The sequence below is a fragment of the Papaver somniferum genome, chromosome 5 (genome assembly GCF_003573695.1).
Source record: "Papaver somniferum cultivar HN1 chromosome 5, ASM357369v1, whole genome shotgun sequence".
NCBI lineage: Eukaryota > Viridiplantae > Streptophyta > Magnoliopsida > Ranunculales > Papaveraceae > Papaver > Papaver somniferum.
In genome coordinates, this window is record NC_039362.1 from 130,127,018 (window position 1) to 130,135,010 (window position 7,993).

Here is a 7,993-nt window from a genome sequence, read left to right on the forward strand (position 1 = left end):
AATGAAATTAAATGACAATGGAATTGAAATTGTTTAAAACATTGAACTGAACTTGAACTGAAATTGAAACAACATTAACAGTTGAGGTCCTAGCTATTCCAGGCCTCTTGGTGGTGCTCTGGCTAATCCAGGCTTCCCCATTAAAACATACCCACAGTCTCAATTTATACCCACAGACCCAATTTGGGTTTTCCCCCAAATTACAAAATTAGGGTTCTTCCCCAAAAATATCCCCAATTTAAACAGAAATTAGGTAAATTATTTTCTACCTAATTTGACAGTACAAAACAGACCCATATCTTCTCTAATGCTCTCCCTAACAGAACATTAGGGTTCTTTAATAAATTCCCCCAAATCAGAAAATTTAGGGTTTGTTAATTCTTACCCATATTGATGTGATTTGACGAGTTTGTCTTCGACCCATTCTTCCCCTTGGTCCTTTGCTCCATTCCCATGTGTCAATTGCTACTCTAGACTCGCCTAATCGATTGATTTTTCTTCTAGGGTTTCAGAGAAAGGTGAGAAGAAATATCAATCAAATAGGGGGCTAGAAAGAGGGGGTGATGATGTTCGAGCAGGTGGAGTTGGTGGTTTGGTTGTGGCAGAGTAGGTGGTGGTGGTTGAGGTGGTGGTTATGGTGATGGCGGACATGGGTTTTCTCTGCAGCGGAGTGGAGGAGAAGTTGGATTCGATGGAGAATAGGAGAAGGGGTTGTTTGGTGCGGGGTATAGGTGTTAGGTGCTTGGGTGTGTGGCGGGGATAGCAAGCTTGATGATTTTCGAAGCTCAGCCGTGGGATGCGGAAATGATAGATTGATCTAATGGCTACAAGTGAAGAGGCTGGTATCGACCGTCGGATGCCTGATACAACGAAACTGACGGCTCAAGATGGAGTTAGGTGTTGTAGTGTTAGACAGGAGCTTCAGACTTTGATGTACTGGCAATGCTGCGACCATTGGATTCAGATGTGATCCAATCTGACGGCTCTCATGGAAATGGGTATGGATCTTGGAAATGGATTTGGGTAAGGGTTTTGGGCCTTGGGTATGCCAAGCCCATATCTTCTTTAAGAACAATTCTTCCTCTTCAAGCCCACTTCTAATTGATCCGGCTCTTGCAAACACCAATCTTCGCTTCCTCCTAGCGGGAGTCTTTGCCGGTTCTTTGCTCTTTTCGCTCCGCAACTCATCTAGACTTTATTTGGTACCTAAAAATGCAAAATTAAGTAAGAAAAGTATTTATTCTTGAAAACAATGAAAATACAGAATATGGGTTAAAATGGAGAATTAGAACACAAAAGACGAGTTAATTGCCAAGAAAAATATATAGAAATATGTACTTTTTAGCACTCATCAAATACCCCCAAACCTGAATTTTACTTGTCCTCAAGTAAAACAAAACTAAGGAAATCCTACCTATACCACTGTCGCTGGTTTCTCGAATGCATTTAGCGTATGCACTAAGCCTTTTAAACCACTAAGTGTCCCTAGTGGACGAGTGAAGTCTCGTGAAGGTTTGCTTAGAACGTACCTACAAAGTTCTAGGCCAAAATATAAGCTCAGATTCCATCAAATGTGACATGTGCAAGTCAGTTTAAGCTCGCAGCAAAATGGAGATGTCAATCTAGCTATCTAAGGCACAATCCTAGCACTGATAACAAAAAAAGACATGTGATAAGAGTGTAAAGTGTATCTACACATGTGTCTAGAATGACCTGAAGTTATGACTACTAATCACCAAGAGATAGTTTTTAGGCTAAGAACCGAATTCTAAGCCAAGCTAGCTGTCCGGCTTTACGAGAATTGTGAATGTTCACCCAATGAGTTGGTGATATTTCAGTTTACCCGCGTTATACATCGATGGCTGCACCCTCCTTGCTTATTACAAGACTATTTACAACAAAAAGATGACTCTTTACATGACTCTTATTTACATTGATTACTCTCTTTTATTTTTGGAACAAGAGAGAACTATTGTCTTTAACATGACAAAACATGGAATAAATAAATACTTGATTTTTTTTATTTTTTATTTTTATTTTTGATTTTTTTTTTTTTTTGATTTTTTTTTTTTAAAGGAATAACTTTGATATTTACAACATAGTGACACTTTTGATACATGAACAAAAAGAAAAACATAATTACATGACTCTTAGCAAGAGGTGGCCCTTATCGAATGCATCCGGTCAAATTCTATGGTTGCTTTTCTTAACGTATCCTCCAACTTCTATCCCAGCCAACCAAAGAACAAGCTAGTCAAGTCTCATTTAGTATTCTAAAGTGATTGGCAATCTAACTTCCTATCAAACACCTTGAAGATCGAGGCTATACATGTATTGGTAGATCGTGCGCGTGCAAGTTTCTTATCACTATGTGAATTGTGCTAGAATCAGGGTGCCTAAATATCTAGACTAAGAATCCTTATGTATTACATATTTGCACAAGAGTCAACATTTCAAGGTAAATGAGCTCAATTTTTATGATTTTTTAATTTTTTTTTTTTTTTTTTCAATTTTTCAATTTTTTTCAAAAAGAAGGAGTTCTTGTTTTCAATTATGGCATATTATCGTGGTATCTACTCTATACCCCCAAACCTAAACTAAACATTGTCCTCAATGTTTCAAAAGATGTAAAGAATTATAATACAACATATGGAGAGGATTATGCTGAGTAGAGAAAAAGGAAAGAGAATACCCGATTTCGGCGAAAGCAAGATTAGAACTCCGTTATTCAAGGCAAAAATCCAACATTTTTTAGCCGAGATCATATTGGATTAGCACTATATATACAAAAGAAACAAAAGATTTAACTAAGAAACTATCTACTAGATTTTATACAGGAAAATTTGGTTTTTAATGGGATTGGACTTTTTGGGAAAAATTTGGTTTTGTCGGGAGACATTTGGTTTTGATGGGAAAAAGAAAAATTTTGGTTTTTAGGGAAACATTTGGAAAACTTTGGTTTTTATGGGAGAAAAACATTTGGTTTTTAATGGGATATGGAGACCAAGCCCACTGTTGGGTTTTGCGAAGCCCAACTACGTTTTTGAAAAACAGGCCCACTGCTGATGAGTAAAGCTCACTGTTGGTTTTTGGAATTTTGAAATTTTGGCCCACTTGAACTTTGGTTCAGGCCCACAGTTCAGAAACAAGCCCAGGTAACAATTTGAAATTTGGGCTCTTAAATAGCCAAAGGTCGAGGCCCAACTAGGCTTTGAAAACGTTTTCTGTTTTTGGGTCAAGCCAACAATGTAAATGTTTAGTTTTCAAATGGATGTTAAGCCCACAGTCCCAGAAATTTAGTTGGGCTTTGGCTCGCTACTAACTAAAATATGAGGCCCAACTGGGTTTTCAAAAGTTCAGTTTTCTTTAATTCAAACAACAGGCCCAAATCAATCTAAAACCACAAGCCCACAAGAAATTAAACAAACAAGCCCACAAGAAATTAATTACAAACCCAACAGAAAAATGGAAAAAATTATTACAAGCCCACAAATTAAAAATGGAAGCCCACAGGTTGGGTTCTCTTAATGGGTTTAGGCTTACTTGCTTAAGCACAGCCCAACTGCTCAGTTTGGTTGCAAAAGCCCAGTTGGGCTTTGGATCATCCTAAGCTTTTGTCTTTGTTGAGGCTCAGTTGGGCTTGGCTCAGCAGCACAGTAGCACCAGCACCAGCAACAGTAGCACAGTAGCACCAGCAACAGCAGGGCTACACAGCACTCAGCAGCAGCAATATGCAGCAGCAGCACAGCAGCAGTCTTGGCAGCAGCAGAGGCTGGCAGCAGCAACAGGAACAGGGAACAGCAACAGGAGTACAGCAGCAACACAGAAAACAGCAGCAGCACCAGAGGCTGGCTGAAGCAACACCTGTTGGCTCAAAAGAGGAGATCAGTCTCTTTGAAGCGAAGCATAGCACAGCAAGATGGATATACTAACAAAGGGAAGGTGCAGCTGACTACAGGGAGACAACTGCAGCTAACATAGACTCAATGGTAGTTGCAATGATAAGACTCAATGCTTAAGTACAGGTGATATTGCTAAGATGCACACCAATGCTTCAGATGTAGTGATGCTTTGTAGGTATATTTCAGAGGAAGGCTACAGAGCAATGAGCAAAGCCACATTAGTAGTTTGCAGATACAGGGCTAAGCAAAGCTACAAATGCAGTGACCAAATATGCAGACAATGAGCAAAGCCAATGTCAAAATGAGAAAATCACAGACAATGAGCAAAGCAACAGGGCAATGCTACAGATACAGTGATGATTTGCAGGTATGCAGTGATATGCAAACTAAGATGCAAACTAATATGCAATATGCAAGATGCTAATGCAAGTTACACTAAGATGCAGTTAACCTAAGATGTAATGCAAAACAGTTAAGTTACACTAAGATGCTGAAAAACTAAGTTACAGGGCAGTAACAACTTCAAGTGCCAAGTCCCCGGCAACGGCCAAGTCCCCGGCAACGGCGCCAAAAACTTGGTGGCTCTCTAAAAGAGTCACAAACATTATACCTGCAAGTGCACAGGGTCTAGTGTATAGAACAGGGCAAGCAGGGTCGATCCACAGAGACTTGGTGTGTGTAGTTGAAGCTTAAGGTTTCACTAAAACTGAGTTGTAACAAAGAGTCTTGGTTGTGTCAAAACACACATGAGATGATGGCAGTGACTGAACTGAAAAACAGTAGAATATAAAGCAAGTAAACAGGAACATGCTAGGGCTTTTGAATTCACTTCTTGATCCTAAACTAAGGCAGATCCTAATCAATCATGTTCTTGTTTCATCTCAGGGAAGATTGTGGATGATTTACTTAACTAATCTTACTAACTTACCCCTAGCATCAACTGTCTTCTCACAGTACAGCTGATCACAGGCTTGTTTGCTCAACCAGTCATCTAGCAATCCGCATTAGTGGAAGGTTAATCCCCTAAGTTCTCTAGTTCACCCCTAGCATTGAGTGTCTTCTTACAGCACACTCAATCACAGGTGCATTTGATCACTAAGTTTACTAACTTCCCTACTTCAATTAAGCACATCCCTTCAAATGGACTGAATCCTTAGCTACTCTCACTCTTACACCCCTAGAATCAGCTGTCTTCTTACAGCACAGCTGATCACAGGTGCATTCACTCAACTAGCTAATTATCAATCCTACTTAGTTTCAGCACTACAAGAACAGTGACATGAACAAGGACTATTCTAGCTTACAATTCAAGAGTATCATCTAACCCCTAGCAAATGGAGTTAGAACATAATGAAATTAAATGACAATGGAATTGAAATTGTTTAAAACATTGAACTGAAATTGAACTGAAATTGAAACAACATTAACAGTTGAGGTCCTGGCTATTCCAGGCCTCTTGGTGGTGCTCTGGCTAATCCAGGCTTCCCCATTAAAACATACCCACAGTCTCAATTTATACCCACAGACCCAATTTGGGTTTTCCCCAAATTACAAAATTAGGGTTCTTCCCCAAAAATATCCCCAATTTAAACAGAAATTAGGTAAATTATTTCTACCTAATTTGACAGTACAAAACAGACCCATATCTTCTCTAATGCTCTCCCTAACAGAACATTAGGGTTCTTTAATAAATTCCCCCAAATCAGAAAATTTAGGGTTTGGTAATTCTTACCCATATTGATGTGATTTGACGAGTTTGTCTTCGACCCATTCTTCCCCTTGGTCCTTTGCTCCATTCCCATGTGTCAATTGCTACTCTAGACTCGCATAATCGATTGATTTTTCTTCTAGGGTTTCAGAGAAAGGTGAGAAGAAATATCAATCAAATAGGGGGCTAGAAAGAGGGGGTGATGATGTTCGAGCAGGTGGAGTTGGTGGTTTGGTTGTGGCAGAGTAGGTGGTGGTGGTTGAGGTGGTGGTTATGGTGATGGCGGACATGGGTTTTCTCTGCAGCGGAGTGGAGGAGAAGATGGATTCGATGGAGAATAGGAGAAGGGGTTGTTTGGTGCGGGGTATAGGTGTTAGGTGCTTGGGTGTGTGGCGGGGATAGCAAGCTTGATGATTTTCGAAGCTCAGCCGTGGGATGCGGAAATGATAGATTGATCTAATGGCTACAAGTGAAGAGGCTGGTATCGACCGTCGGATGCCTGATACAACGAAACTGACGGCTCAAGATGGAGTTAGGTGTTAGACAGGATCTTCAGACTTTGATGTACTGGCAATGCTGCGACCATTGGATTCAGATGTGATCCAATCTGACGGCTCTCATGGAAATGGGTATGGATCTTGGAAATGGATTTGGGTAAGGGTTTTGGGCCTTGGGTATGCCAAGCCCATATCTTCTTTAAGAACAATTCTTCCTCTTCAAGCCCACTTCTAATTGATCCGGCTCTTGCAAACACCAATCTTCGCTTCCTCCTAGCGGGAGTCTTTGCCGGTTCTTTGCTCTTTTCGCTCCGCAACTCATCTAGACTTTATTTGGTACCTAAAAATGCAAAATTAAGTAAGAAAAGTATTTATTCTTGAAAACAATGAAAATACAGAATATGGGTTAAAATGGAGAATTAGAGCACAAAAGATGAGTTAATTGCCAAGAAAAATATATAGAAATATGCACTTTTTAGCACTCATCAAATACCCCCAAACCTGAATTTTACTTGTCCTCAAGTAAAACAAAACTAAGGAAATCCTACCTATACCACTGTCGCTGGTCTCTCGAATGCATTTAGCATATGCACTAAGCCTTTTAAACCACTAAGTGTCCCTAGTGGACGAGTGAAGTCTCGTGAAGGTTTGCTTAGAACGTACCTACAAAGTTCTAGGACAAAATATAAGCTCAGATTCCATCAAATGTGACATGTGCAAGACAGTAGAAGCTCACAGCAAAATGGAGATGTCAATCTAGCTATCTAAGGCACAATCCTAGCACTGATAACAACTAAAGACACGTGATAAGAGTGTAAAGTGTATCTACACATGTTTCTAGAATGACCTGAAGTTATGACTACTAATCACCAAGAGATAGTTTTTAGGCTAAGAACCGAATTCTAAGTCAAGCTAGCTGTCCGGCTTTACGAGAATTGTGAATGTTCACCCAATGAGTTGGTGATATTTCAGTTTACCCGCGTTATACATCGATGGCTGCACCCTCCTTGCTTATTACAAGACTATGTACAACAAAAAGATGACTCTTTACATGACTCTTATTTACATTGATTACTCTCTTTTATTTTTGGAACAAGAGAGAACTATTGTCTTTAACATGACAAAACATGGAATATAAATACTTGATTTTTTTTATTTTTTATTTTTATTTTTGATTTTTTTTGATTTTTTGATTTTTTTTTTTTAAAGGAATAACTTTGATATTTACAACATAGTGACACTTTTGATACATGAACAAAAAGAAAAACATAATTACATGACTCTTAGCAAGAGGTGGCCCTTATCGAATGCATCCGGTCAAATTCTATGGTTGCTTTTCTTAACGTATCCTCCAACTTCTATCCCAGCCAACCAAAGAACAAGCTAGTCAAGTCTCATTTAGTATTCTAAAGTGATTGGCAATCTAACTTCCTATCAAACACCTTGAAGATCGAGGCTATACATGTATTGGTAGATCGTGCGCGTGCAAGTTTCTTATCACTATGTGAATTGTGCTAGAATCAGGGTGCCTAAATATCTAGACTAAGAATCCTTATGTATTACATATTTGCACAAGAGTCAACATTTCAAGGTAAATGAGCTCAATTTTTATGATTTTTTAATTTTTTTTTTTTTTTTTTTTTTCAATTTTTCAATTTTTTTCAAAAAGAAGGAGTTCTTGTTTTCAATTATGGCATATTATCGTGGTATCTACTCTATACCCCCAAACCTAAACTAAACATTGTCCTCAATGTTTCAAAAGATGTAAAGAATTATAATACAACATATGGAGAGGATTATGCTGAGTAGAGAAAAAGGAAAGAGAATACCCGATTTCGGCGAAAGCAAGATTAGAACTCCGTTATTCAAGGCAAAAATCCAACATT